Consider the following 15071-nt stretch of genomic DNA (forward strand, 5'->3'; position numbering starts at 1 on the left):
TCTTATTTTGCTCTAACGTTAGCTCAGTTGTACCTTTGGAAGTATGGGTGAAGAGAAATTGAGCAGAACACACAGGTCCTTTTCTTTCTCCTCTTTTTTTAAAGACCAGTTTTGGATCGTATCTTAGTATACCAAGGTCTGGGTTGTGATCCCCTCAATTCACAATGAAAATAATGGCATTTATATATCGTAATTAGCTCTGAATCCTAGTCTGTCCGAAGCACTCAGCAAAGGTGCACGCCCCGTTGGCTCGAGAGAAGGGGTGGGGGGAGCCACCTTGTGGCTGGAAGACGACCTAGCAGCCTCCAGGACTGTTACTCCCTTCTGAGTAGGAAGGAAGGGAGATGGGGATAGAGGCCAGAGATAAATCAGAAATATCAATCACTAAATATTTGTGGAAAGTGATAAGGGATATAAATAGAATCTATAACTACAATAACACTGAAGCTGTAGTTGTAAATATACATTATCCTCTTTAATATGACATAGAGTAGATTGAGAACTGAGAAATTATTAAGACCCCCACAAAAAAAAAATTGGAAGAAAGAATGAAAACATTTAAGTTAAAATTATGTTCATTTTGTAATTCAATAAAGAAATTCCAGAGACATATTTTTAAATTTAATGTTGTTTTCTAAAGCACAGAAAAAGCCCCACAGACATCTGTTTGCATACATTGTGTGTCAGGCAACATCAGATTTGAATGGAATTTATCTAAATTTTATATGCATGGCTTGATGTAAATTGAAATAAATTGTAGAGCATACTCTGCGTGGACATATTGGTTTTTCCATCGCTGCTTGAACTTTTAACCCCAGGGCCTGAGCCGGTCACACGTTGACCTGTCTGAACTCTGCTGGTAGATCCAAGTGTGGAAGGCTGACCTTGCATCCATGGCAACCATAAAGTAGGGTCCATGACTCCTCTCTCCCTTTCTCTCTCTTTTCTCCACACTCCAAACAAAACAAAACAAAACAAAACAAATTAGTATATTCTAGCACAGTCAGTCAGTGTAATCTTGGAATAGTTTTGCCAAAATGCATTTTGCCCCTAACCTAAGCTCTAAGCAAAGCTTTTTCAGCTTGCTTGTCAAATGTTAATGAAAGTTTGAAATGAAAGCCTTTATAAAAGTTAATGGAAAAGACCCCTTCCTGGGACACATTCAGTTTGCCTGTCTACTATTATAATAAAATATGCTTCACATACTCATACATTAAGTAATTTTGCTATAGGTATGTAATACGTGCAGATAAAAATTATACTAGGGTAGGAATTCAACATAATCCTTTAAAACGTAGATTTTAAAAATAATACATAGGTAAGCTTTTACCACTGCCCACAGTATCCACATCAGATTTAACATTTTCCAGTGTCTTGGAGCTAATGTATCTGAAAGGAGTACACAGTAGGGATCTAGAGTTAATTTCTGAATTGTAGGTTGTAGTCTCCATTGTAATCAAGGTACTTTTTTACTTCTTCTTTGTTTTAATTTAGATGATTGGTCTTTAAATCCATGATACAAATTATCATTTTCCACAATCTTGCTAGTAGTTCAAAAACATTATTTATTCATTCTAAAGTTAAAATTCTATTCATGGGATGTATTTGTGGCTACTCATTTATTAATACAAGAAGAATTTGTTTAATGCCTACTATGTAAATAACTTCAACTAAGTACTGTGGGATGATACACCCCAAAAAGTGTATGCCTGGTTTTAAGGAATTACAGTTTTGTTGTAAGGTAGGACATATTACTTAGAAAGAGAAAAACTAGAGAACAATTAGACAGCAATGACAAATGTATAATTGTTTAAAATTGTATACCAACTGACAAGGAAACATGGCATAATGGAGTGACCAGTTGGGAGTGGATTTAATGAAGAAAGACCTCTTATAAACAAAGCTTTGAAAAAGGTGATTGTCCAGAACCAGTAAGCAGACATTCTATGTGTAAGAGGTTTCATAGAATAAACAAAACCTGGGATGGTGTTGGTGCAAGGGTTGATAAGTTAAAAAAAAAAAAAAGTGACCAGACAAAATGGGCTATATTATACTGGGAATAACAAATATCCTTGAAAGCTCAGGGACTATTCTGCTATCTTTTCAGATCCTTGGGTCTATATGCATGCCTCAGTTATTTTTCTCTGAAGTATTTGCAGTAAAATTTTTTTAAACAGACTTGTCAGATTTGGGTTGTAGGGACTTCTATTGCCCTTTTTCAAGAAAGAATAAAGAAAATCTTAATTCCTAGAAGTTTTAGGTAGAAACCTGAAGATCTCAAATGTTCCACAAATTGCTTTTGGGCAACTCTAGGTAATAGGATTGATAGGAGAGGAGTCTGATAAAACTGAAGTTCTCATTTAGAGTAGCCATGAGGTAGTTTAAACACAGCAACAAAACCACCACAAGAATGTTTGCTTTTGTCAGACAATATTGAAAATTAAAAAAGACAACTTAGCACAGGCAAGAAGAATCAGGAAATTCTCCCAGTCTGCCTCTGGCAAATTCTATACCTTGTGATATCACTTTATGTCTTTAGGCCAGAGTTTCTTCAGGCAATAATAAAAATATCTAACATTTACTGAATCCTTACTTTATACCAGGCACTAGTGTTCAAAACACTTTCATTTAGTTCTCACAACACCTTATCAGATAATACCATAATTACCTTTGGTTTACAGATCAGAAAACTTGAGGCATTATTTTTCCAGGACCACACCCAGGTAGTCTAGCTTTAGACTTTATGTGCTTCATCCTCTACACCAAGGGTCAGAAAACATCTTCAGTAAAGCACCAGATAGTATTTGAGGCTTTGTCCGTACAGTCTCAAGAGTAACAACTGTGCAACTATGCCACTGTAGTGCAAAAGTAGCCGTAGACAGTATGTAGATGAATGATTGAGGCTATGTTCCATTAAAACTTTTATTATAGACACTGAAAGTTGAATTCCATATAATTTCCACATCATGAAAAATTACTTTTATTTTTTTCCCCAAACCATTTCAACGTATAAAAACCATTCTAAGCTTACAAGACCTACAAAAAATGGGGTGGGTCAGATTTCACCCATGAATCATGGTTTGCCAACCTCTGCACCACAGTATTGCCTCTCAGTGTACAGAATGAGGAGTTGAACTAGATTGTCTCTAAAATTACTACTGTTAAAAAGTTTTTAATTCAATGACTTTCTAGCTCCAAAGGTAGGATAACTTGGATTCAATAGTATGTACTTGAAGGATTGAAACCTACCTTGCAAAACAAGACTGCCCATCTCTTGTCTTTGGAATAGACTATATCTAAAATATCTCATAAGGATGAAGAATTAGCTTTGTTTAATTGATATTTTTAGAAAGATATTTTATCTCCTTTAACAAGCCATTTTACGTTAATGGCTATTCCTATCAGGTTATAGTCCTAATATCTAGTCTGAGTCCCTGGTGATGCAGTGGTAGCCCATTTGCTCCATGTTTAGAAATGGAGATGAGCTTGTCTCTGTCTTCTACACAATTCCACACTACCTTCTACAACGTCTACATCACCTTCTACAGCTGAAGATAAGAACTTTCCATCCTTCAACCAGGTCTTTATTCTTTACTCACCTAGATTGTTTTCTATTCTTCCAGCTATTGTTGTAACTTTCAAAGGAATCCTTTCCAAAATGTCTTTATTCCTCTTATATGATAGAACCATGAATTGGAAAGGGTAGAGACCTCCTCTCCTTGTCTGTATCTAAAAGTTTGATTTTTTCCAAAAATGCATATATAAAAATTTCTGTAAATGTTATTATTACCTAAAATAAGAGCTTTTTTCACAGGGGCCCATATGCTTAACTTATAACTGCTTTAGTGGTATAATACTTTGGTATTATGATAGATGTAGCAAATCATCTCTTCCTTTAAAATCAAGTAATATACCTGATTGTGAATTTAAAACTCTTTTATTTTATTCTTTTAGCTGTAAAACTCACAGCCATTCCAGGGTTTGCTTCTATTTCCTTAGTGTCTGTTAAGTGATGTGATAAAAACAAAATACAAAATCTCTCACATATCATGATGCTCCTACATATTATCCCCAGTTACAACCTTAGCATTTAAACTCCTGAATAGTACACTGAACTATATGCTTATGGCTTCCCAAACATTGACAATTTATTTCATAGATAGCAAGAAAATATCCCCTTATTATCTAACAAACTGCTATATGGCCTAGGTATGATAAATTCAGAGGACTGTATTTTATTCTCAGAAATGGCCATTGGAGTCAAATTTTTGAAGATTTTCCCTCAAGCCTGTGTCTTTTACAGACATTTTGTCAGAAAACTAATATTAGCACATGTAGGGTTTTTTTTTTTTTACATAAGATGATACTATAGCCACAAAATTGGAAGAGCATGAAGAAAGGCAGTAACTTAAAAGTCTGCCTTCTTTGTGTTCAATATGGTCTTAGAGTACAGACTCAACAACTTTGATCATATAGCTGTAGTGAGACCTGAGGAATAAAGTGCTCTTTGAGAGTAAAGTGCCCACCTATTTATATTTCTAAAACTTCAGAGTATTATTTGACAAATTAAATAGGCATTAAGGTAAAAAAACTATTGACATGTTATTTGAAGGGCTTGAGATAAGATTTGAACAAGAATATCTAGGGAAAGAGAGCCTTAAAAAGAGAAACAGAGAAAACAATACTGTAACAAAAGACTCCTTTCCCTACGACAGTATCACAGGACAGTGGCCCTGGACTGCCCATCACTTGGTAACTTCTTAGCATAACCAAAAGGCAATTTTTTTTTCATTATTATTTTTTGAGACAGGGTGTCACTCTGTCACCAAGGCTGGAGTACAGTGGCATGATCACAGCCCATTCCAACCTCCAATTCCCGTGCTCAAGTGATCCTCCTGGCTCATCCTCCCAAGTAGCTAGGATTATAGACATGTGTCCCCATGCCTGGCTAATTTTTTGTGGAGACAGGGGTCCTACTATGTTGCCCAGGCTGGTCTCAAACTCCTGGCCTCAAGCAATCCTTCCACCTTGGCCTCCCAAAGTGTTGAGATTACAGGTGTGAGCCACCACGACCAGCCCAAAAGGCAAATTTAAAGTTGCTTGTGAAGTGAGACTGTGGAATATTTCTTTGCCCAAGTTTGCTGCCTTTAAAGACCTTTATTTTGAGAACAATCTGTTGAGTGACTAAGCTAGTCAATATGTTTTTGTGTTTTTCCTTTACTTTGTACTTGTTTATGTATTTATTTTAGCAGTTAAGTGATCTTTAAAAAACTTAAAATAAGTTTTAAATTTGGATAATTCTATATCTTAAGATAGCGTTTATAAAATTGCCCAAAACATAGTTCACTTTTTTATTCTCTGTTATTTGACTTTTTCAAATCACTGCCAACCTTATATTGAAATTCTGTGTTTGCAAATCTCTATTCCTCACTGGATCTGGCTCCCTGAAGGCCTAACACAATGCCTGTCACCAGATAAGTGCTCCCAGACTGTTCATTGACCTGAACTGTTGAACCAAATAGTAAGAAAGAGGATGGATTTTAACTAAGCATTAGAAGGCACCACAGAAAGTCACAGGTTCTTTGAGTTTTTGGTGGTTAAACCCATTGTAAAGGAATGTTGCAAGTAAACAACTTTAACAAGCCAATATTGCTGACTTCCTTGGGCATTTCATGTTGCTTGCAATAAGACGAGCAGCAACGTAGGGTAGAGAACTGACAGAGTAACTTCAGTTTACACATGTGTGAAAGAAGTTGGGTGCACTTGATCCTCACTGCTCATAGAAAGTTTTCAGGGAAATGGAGAAGTTTGTGAGAGATGGGAGAAGGAACCCCCACTTCCTGTTAGTGAAATTCCACAGCAATATAGGATACCCAAGCGCAACACAGCAGTACAGAAGTGTCCCTGTAGCCCATTGATTATCCTTAAGTGGATCTGAAGTAAGGATATGTGTTCTTCTACCCTCTGCAGAAAAGAAGCATATTTATTAAAGATGTCATATCAGTATATTAGTAGTAACTGGCTCAATTCCTGGATATTGTTTAGTATGTATCATATCTCAGCCACCTGTAGAACTTTCTGGGAAAACACTCAAGAATTATAGCTTATCAAATAATACAAGACATTACAATATGGTTTATGTTTGGGTCAGCGGAAGGCTCACTTGATAAGTTTAGCAAGTCAGTGTGTTTCGGATTGTTCATTTTTGAGTTGTGGATCACTCCCATTGATCATTATGATAGGCATTTCATGTTGGATATTTACTGTTGGTTTCCCATAATTTTAACACAAAATCAAACTAACAAAGTCTTCACCATACTTTTCTGGTAAATGAGAATTTCTAAATAACTTTGTTTTCTACAACTGAGGATGAGATGTTTCCTTATTCTGTAAACCCATTAGAAAACGCTACATGCCCTGATGCCGGCTGTAGCATCTGAGACTACTGCAAGATTCCTAACATGGTGGAAGAAGATCAGGAGTCGAATTCAACTTGTACCCCCTAAATCTATTAAAATTTTTAAAAATCAGGAGTCACGGGGACTGTAAGGAAGATTGAAGAAATATAGATTCAATTCAAATACGCATGATGTCTCTACCATGTATAAGGAATAATGCTCAGTCTTGAGGGGGTATAAAGATGAGTAATTGGCATTTCCTTCTTCATGTTTATGAGTTATTAGATATGGGGCTGGTGTAGAGGGATGGTGGGAATAGCAATAAGGTCTTTGCTAATCTCTTGAGGAGCAGTTTCAGCAGCCCAGTAAAAGCAAAGCCTAATTTTAGGGATCCCAGAGTGAGTGAGTAATGAGAAACTAGAGGCTGTGGGTATGTACTACCTAACAAGAATTGGTTGATGAAAAATAGGGGGATAAGTGGTAGGAGGGAAGAGGAACTTTTTTGGTTGTTTTGTTTTTGTTTTAGGAGAGGGTAGATATGACCTGATTTTCCAGCAGAGGAGAAAGAACCAGTCTAAAAACAAAGATAATGGATATAATCCGGTTCTGGAAAAGGTAGAAATGGGTTAGTTAATACTATTCAAGGATCTGTCCTGCCTAACAGACAAGGCACTCACTCCTTAGAGAAAGAAGTTAAAGGGTAGAAGAGAATAAAGATAGAGATATTTTTACTTGAAAGGAGGAAGGACCATTTGCTGAGAGTAAAAGTCATGGAGTAGGAACTGGCCCAGGGCTTAGGGAGAATGGAGAGTGGAAATTTAGGGCCACCATTAAAGAAATGTGATAAGCAGTAATTAGTATACAGTGAGAACCATCTCAATCTATTCAAAAAACATTAAGCATTAAGTGGAGAATCCATGGAGGGGCAAAATGGTAAAAGATTTTGATCCATTTCATTTTTAAGTTCAACCCTCATCACTCTCTCTTAGTATATATAATATGAGATATGGCCTCCAATCCATGGAAAATCACATACAGTGTCACACTGAGCTGTCCTAAATCCTGCTTACCCATGCTTGCTGACACCAGGACCCATTCACAGAAGCACAGAAGAGTAGGCATTTCTGTCCTCAAAAATACCTGAAGCACATTTTACAAGGCAACTCTCCCCTCCTGTTTTCCAAATCCCTACAACTCCCTGGAACCTCTTGCCCTCCTGCCCAGAACTCTCTCACACAGGCATACCATTGTGTCCTATCTCTCTTAGTCCTTAAAGATACGGGGTGGAGAGTGCTTCTTTGCTTTCTGTCCTCTAATCTACCTGAGTATCTTATTCTCCTCATTCTCCCCACACTGTATCACAAAAGGCCAAGACACTTGTCTCAGGATGGCAGAGTCCTCTTAGATGATAGCAAGCCTGGGAAGGAACTGACCCAATGAAGCCAAAAACTTTTGAGCACACTGGGGAGACAATAGGCTAGGAACACGCATAATTAACAACTGTTGTTTCATTATACTGCAATTTCATGATCTCTACTTATTTTGAAGAGGATTTGAAACCATGATCTGAAATATGAGTTATATTTCTGAGCCTATCTTTCATCTTCCCATGTACATTTGGAATTCATGCCCTGAACGCCAGCCTCATGGGATTATGCATCAGTCCCTAAACCCAGCCCTGTGCCTTCCACCTAGAGTGCCTTTCTCATCCTCCTTATCCACCCACTTATCCTTCAAGGCCCTGCTCAGACTCCATCCTCTCTACATGGCTTCTTAGTTACCCCAGGTTGGACTCAACCCCTCCCTGTCTTGCATTTTACTTAATCAAACTTCTATCATAGCTGTTACCACCATTTGTGTTGCGTTATATTACATACATTGGCTTCCCCAAAGGATTGTGGGCTCCCAGAGGGCAAGAGTTATGTCTTAATTATTTTTATATCCCCCATAGGGTTCAGCACATATTGGACATTCAATAAATGTTTGTAAAATTGATCTCCAAAAATGTGGTTGTATGGTCCAGACTTTCAAATTATACATATATATTGGTTATATCCTAAAGAACTTTCAAAGAACCTTGAGATAATAGCCTTCTTAATGTGCCACAGAGTGTCAGCCTCTGCCATTTCCCCCTTCCATGATATCTGGAGGTTTTCCTCCCTTAGACACCAGAAATACTGAGGATGGAAAACACTATTCCAGATAGATCCAAGATAAATGTTTACTTCCTTCAATAATATAGCTTATGAGTACAAAGGCAAATGCTGTACCACGTACTGACACCACAAAGACAAATGAAATAGACAGGAACTTTAGAAAAGGGAAAGGAGGCAGCCAGTAAGTGCATGCTCCATTGTGTATATTACAACTCAGGGAAGAGAAAATGGCAGCAAAACCAAATCTACATGAGAGTTTATATCCCTTTGACTACTGAAATATGGTTTATGCTGAAATGGCAACAATCTGTGATCGCCCACATGTAATGAAAATGCTCATATTTATATGGTGCGTTTCATCCATAGAATCCCAAGGTGCTTTATAAATTATAAATATGAATGTTCCTTATGCAATGTCCCTGATGTTCTCCATACACAAATCTGGTTCCTAATGGCCAAAATCTCCCCCATCTATGTCAGTACCACTGAAAATGAAACATTTTTGTCAGATCACAATTTCTGTCTTTACAAAACCCCTATATTGAAAAGCCTACAGTTTATACTATTTGTCTTCTAACATATGCTGCATCCCACCTACCCACTTCCCTTCCCCCACTAACATGGAAAGGGAATTGAATTAGATTTAAGACAAAGAGTAATTGCATTGGAAAATAGAAAAAATATCTCATCCCAGAGTGATTAAGCTCTTTACCTTATAGAGGGAGTTTAACTCTTTCATGAAAACAGGATCCCATGAAATAAATGAACTAGGGATTTGCTAAATCAAAGCGTAGTGTCTTGAAGCTAATTCCCCAGTCATTAGGGAGCTCTTGGCTCCAAAAGAATAATGGACTACCCATTGTAAGATGTGCAAGAAATATAAAATAAAGACTAAAACAATTAAGAGTTTTAAAATGTTATCTTTTAACTATTCTTATTTAACAGTATCTCAAAATTTGAAACTTATTCTAAACTCTTGGATTCCTGAGAGTGAATTTCATCACCTACTTTCCTAGGATTAGGAATCCAAGGCAACCTCTTCCACATATTCAATCAGTATTGGTCCAAGCAGGGCCTGAGTTATCCATGCTACCAAAACCACTTTGCCAACAGCTTCTGACTAGTTGCTTGTTGATGCTCATTCTGACTTACATGGAAAAATGATAAAATACCCTTATGTGACAGGTTCTTTATAGTATAAGTCCCAGAACTTTAGATGAACAACAGGTAGGATGACATACAGGACTGTCATTTCCAATAAATATTTAAGGTGGGGAGGATTGTGTCAGCTGAAAGAGAAAGTTAAAAGGTAAACATTGGGACATCTTGGCAGAATCTGGAATAAAGAAACAGGTCAGATATGCAGGTATAGGCTGTAGTTAGCCCTGTGAGGGTGGCTGCTCAAGGTTGGAGTGTAGCAAATAGAAGAGGTCTTTCTGGGGTAGAGAAATAGGTTCAGATGTCTTAAACTAAGAGATCTCCCTTCTTGGACCTTTTCCCATCTATATTTTTCAGGCATTTTGTACCTATCACTGTGGTTTGACTTAAGTAAGACTGCCAGACTTTCTGAAGCTGACCCTGTTCTAATACCTTAAATGGTCCTTTTTAAGTAAAGTTTTATAGGTCCACTCTCATATAGTCCTGTTTGTTCTCTTTAATAACCAATAAAATAGGGACTACACATTTTTATGTCACATTTGCGAAAACTCTAGCAGCACAAGGCATTGGCTTGGTTTTGACTTGAGTTTCTCATGGCAGCATGGATTTTTCTCTTTCGAGTAGTGTCCAAACTGAACCATATATGTTTTTGATTGTTGATGAGACCCTACTTTTAATTGGTTGATATTCTATTAGGGTAGTAGGTCTGATTTTAAAAGGTAAAGCAAGAGAATAAAAGTTAAATACTTGTTTTAGAAATTTTGTACTACCTGTCTCATCATATGATCTTGTTTTGTCCCTTTCCTAACTAAGGATGGTAATATCTAGAAATATTTGTGAGGTCATTTATATTGTTCTTTGAGATCTGCTGGTGAAAGGCACTATATAAATAAATCCCAATGTTAATAAATATATATTTTTATCCATATATTACAAAACCTATTGTACATAGGACAGATTAATTTATTTATATATAATTATTAATAGTTTAGTTTGTTACTCTCAGCAAAATTTGTATCATGATAAATACTTTAAAATAATTACACAGGTTAACCAGGGATTAGAGAGACTGATTTATAGGTTTGGAGTAGGAGAAAGAGTGAAATAAAACCACCATTGATTTGGGTCATGGAATCAAGTAAGTTTAAAAGTTCTTAAGTGAAATGATTTTAGTCAGTCACTAACAGGATAGGTCATACCAAAAACAGCATCTATAGTGAAATAACACAAGGGTTTTTTTTTTAATCTGGAAATATGTGAGTTAGAATTAATGGCTCTTCTAACTCCTTAGACAGAAAGTAGTCCTTGTGTAAGGAAGGTCATTTTCAGGACAGTCTAGGAGAGGTTACAGTTCAACTCCCACTAGCAGGCCTTCAGAAAAGGAAAAATGGCTTGAGTTTCTGAAGCTGCTGTGCTTTTTTTATTTTCTAATTAAAGCTGATAAAATGCAAATGATTACCTATATTCTGAATATTTTATAACAATATTTTCTATTTTTATCCCTCCCAAATTAGCAAGTTATCACTTCTTCCCAGGCCTAGACTGAAGAGAATACCAGCTAACCGTGTTACAGTGAGTGTGTGCCAGTGTATACTCCCAGCTGCTCACGTAAATCTTTCCTCGCAGCAGGATTTGAACAAAAACTCACCACTTAATTGAATAGTTCAAACACCACTGAGTAGGAAATTTTAGTTAGACCAACCAGAATATTTTGTAAACTTAAAGTAGATATATGCATTGTGGCAGCATATACAGTATTTTGAAATATCAAAAATTTTTAAAAGAGATCTTTTGCACCCTCATGCCAGTTGTGTGTACTACTTGTTTTCGGACTTTGGAAGTATTCATTTTACACTGTAGTTGCTTTTTTAAACAACAACAACCTTGCTTCGTTTTCCTTTTTATTTTTAAGCTGTTTGCAACCCCTTTTCGAATAGTGAGAAACAATGCAATTAATTTTCTCCAGCGCAATCATGCATAGATTTAATAAGCATCTGAAGGTAGGATCCATCTGTAAAGTATGCGTTGCATGCTAAATTACTTCTCTTCTGTGGTTTTTTTTCTTTCCAAACCTTAATTAATTGAAGAAAAAAAATGTTTATTAAAGTGGGAACAGGCTGGGCTCTGGCTCTCCGTCTCTGGTTCAAAAGTTCATACAATTCCCTGAAGGCTCATCTGAATGTGTGTGTCTCCCTCTCACAATCTTTCTTTCTCCGTCTCTATAGTAAGGATGAATGCCTACAAAGGTGTATTATTTTGTTCCCAGGATCAATTTTAATAATCTTAACTTGAGTAAACTAAGTTTGTGTGTGTACAGATTTGCATATATGTTTCCAGAATAGTATGTTTTGCATAAACAAAACACTATATACAGACAGACACATAAATGTATTATTTACCCATTTTCCTATTGCTTAGAATTTTAAAAATATATATAATAGTTTCAGTGGCATCTTTAAACAGGATGTAGATGGAGAGCAGGAAGTGTAATTCTACAGGTGGATCTCAGACAGGAAATTAAGAGAATTATGTATGAAAATAAGCTAGATCTTTATGAATAAATTTGGACCAGAAGAAAAAATATTAAATCTATCCAATTAGACAAATATTTACCCATAAACAGAGAAATGGAAAAAAATAAATAGTAGGAAGTGACTCACACTCCTATGAGATGCTTTGGCAACCAAAGACATTTTCTGATCTGCTACAAGCTTTATGTGACGTAGGTGAAAAACAGCAAGTTTATTGTAAAAGAAAAATATTATCTTTAACAATGGACTCAGATTTTTTTCAATTCTTTCAATTGTTCACCTAGGATGTTATGATCTTCCATATGTTTTTTTCAAAGTATTGCTTTTTTCTTCATATCATATGCTGTAATTTTTAGCTCCTTGTTTAAAAAAGAAAGGAAATACAAGTTGTAGTTTTCCTCTAAATTACTAGTTCCTGTTTTTACTTTAAAGTAATGTTAGTTTTCTCCTTTAACACAAATAAGGTTTGCACAATTACTTCCAGATTTAGGTGTCTGTGGAATCAAAAAGCAGTGCTGAACTTGACTGTGATCTTGCCTGACTGAAGTCAACTTCCTTTTGCCCAGTTGCTTCTTGTAAAACATAGTGATCACAGAGGAGCCAAGTGGACAGCTTTCTACAGGTTGTTTCTTTCTGTCTTTTGACTCTTGTTCAGGGTGCCTAAAACCACTGGTCTGTGAGTCGTTTTAATTTTTCAAAATAGACATTTAGTTGGCAAAAAATAAGCAACATGGAAAGCTATTTTAGTTTGGTACAGATGCAGCTTTAGTCATGTTGGCTCTTTTTGTAACACACGTACTGTCATATACCCTTGCCATGGGGACATTCCTGGAAAGAATTTTGAGGAATCAACATTCCATATTTTCCTCTAAAAGGTCCTGCTGCTACTGCATATTGACGTGTACACATTGGGGCCACTTTTGAAAACTTGTGCATCAAATCACATGGAAGTGATGCTGAAGTATCGTCACTAAGTAGCAATTATAATTGAAATCTTGGAAACTTGAAGACTATCCTATGTATGTCATATACTATGTAGGGCATCTCTTTTTGTGTATCACATATCAAACGCTCCCCACACCCCAAATTCTGTGACTTTTGGAAGAATCTCACTATTGCTTTCTAAATAGATTTTGGTTTAGATGTCTGTGAAAACCCTGAATTGAATAGCTGTGGGTTTCACAAATTACATGCATGTAAACAACATACCTTTGAAAGGAGGATGTGTGGGCCCTTTCTCCTATATGCTTATGTCTCTGTTGTCGTAGATTGGCGTCCTTTGTGAGCTATTCAGTGACATTTCAGAACCATTTCACTCTGCAGAAAACCCGCAGTTGTGTTTCTTTAGCTGACACTGTGGCACTTGCACTCGAAATTGCTAGTTAGAAAAAAAAATTGTTGAGGCCGGTGGCTGTAATCAGCGTTGTTGCTGTCTGTTTCCTCAGACTAATAGCAGAGCGATCCGAGTCTGAGAGTTCAAACAGAGGTTATCTTTCCCAGGTAGCATCTCGTCCAACGAGAATTTGATTTTTTTCTATAGGACTTTACTCCATTAGATTAATGAAATTTCAATGAGAGCCTGGCGCCCCCTGAAGCTTTGTTAAGAAAACAAATGGTGATTCTGTAGGTGTGACAGCTTGCTTGGAGAGTTACGAGAAGGTGAATACATCCCCACAATCCAGGCAGCCTGGAACACATTGATCTCTATTTAAAGCACCAATCGGATTTTTGTTAATTATAAATGATTGATCTGCAGTTTTTTCCTCTCTCTCCTCTTATATGTGTGGTTACCCCTCCTTCCCCCACTTCTAACTTCTTTGCATGCTGAGTGCAGAGCTTTTTGTTTAAAGGGACAATCATAGAGAGCAAATTATAGCAATACCCAGCAGCAATGCTATTGTGAATGTCATTGTCAGAGCGCTCACTGTTCACCCGATTGAGGTGAGCCCTGAAGTAGATCTCAAACTGACTCTATGTTCTCTCTTTACTTGGCTCATTCCTAAAATAAGGGATTATTTTAATGAAAAGAAAGTCTTAGAATCTTTAGACTAGTATCGTTGACACTATCATGATCATGTTTTAAAATCTGGGTTGTAAACCTTGTAAACTAAATCCCCAAGATTAACTCTGAACCAGAGTGCATACCTTATATGCACCAGGATATGATGTGTGACCAGCTAACCCCATGTGAGACAACAGGGTGAGCGAGGGGAATATCTCTGACCTTAAATCTCAATTTATAGGCATTTAGGTGATTAATCCACCTTTTATCATCTTTGTGGAGTAGTTTTTTAGTAATGTTTTGAAGCAATACTGCACTCAAAAACTGACCTGTGTATATTCCTGGTAATTGTTCACCACACGTAGTTCTGAAGAACTCAGAAAAATGTCCCTAGCTTCTTTGTGGACCTATCTTTAGTGCAGATATCTGAGCATTAAATGTATTTGTTTATTGAATCCAAAAGCACATAGTTCCTTCTTTGTTATTTATAACATATACAGTACATAAGATAATTTTCACAGCTCTTAGGAAACATATTTGTAAAAATTACAGCTTAATGAGTACAGATATTAGTGTATTACATTGAAAACTACATTGATTTCACACTTCTAACTCAAATGTAGATTTTTATGAATGTGTCTTTCTAAAGTCTGAGCCCTTAATTGTTAGGACCTATCTTCTCAAGTTAAAATAATGAACTTGCCCCAGTGTTCTTTTTTTTAATTGTATAAATAATCCGTGCAATGCACAAGAGACTTTTCCAGACCAAGCATCTTAAAGTAGTTTGTAGTTTGCAGCTAGACTCTTCTACAAAATCCTTTAGATT

At 36.5% G+C, this 15071-nt stretch overlaps 1 protein-coding gene and 1 long non-coding RNA gene across 7 annotated transcripts in view; one reads left to right on the forward strand and one right to left on the reverse strand.

Moving 5' to 3' along the window:
- Positions 1-15071, forward strand: part of SKAP1 (src kinase associated phosphoprotein 1) — a 251697-nt gene that overhangs the window by 94911 nt on the left and 141715 nt on the right. The window lies entirely within an intron of this gene.
- On the reverse strand, positions 454-14080 carry LOC123620771. The gene is made up of 2 exons (XR_006728934.1): positions 13453-14080; positions 454-953 (listed from the first exon to the last, which is right to left on the reverse strand). It is a non-coding gene; the product is annotated as an uncharacterized LOC123620771 (long non-coding RNA).

This window comes from Lemur catta, chromosome 15, assembly GCF_020740605.2.
Source record: "Lemur catta isolate mLemCat1 chromosome 15, mLemCat1.pri, whole genome shotgun sequence".
Classification (NCBI taxonomy): Eukaryota; Metazoa; Chordata; class Mammalia; order Primates; family Lemuridae; genus Lemur; species Lemur catta.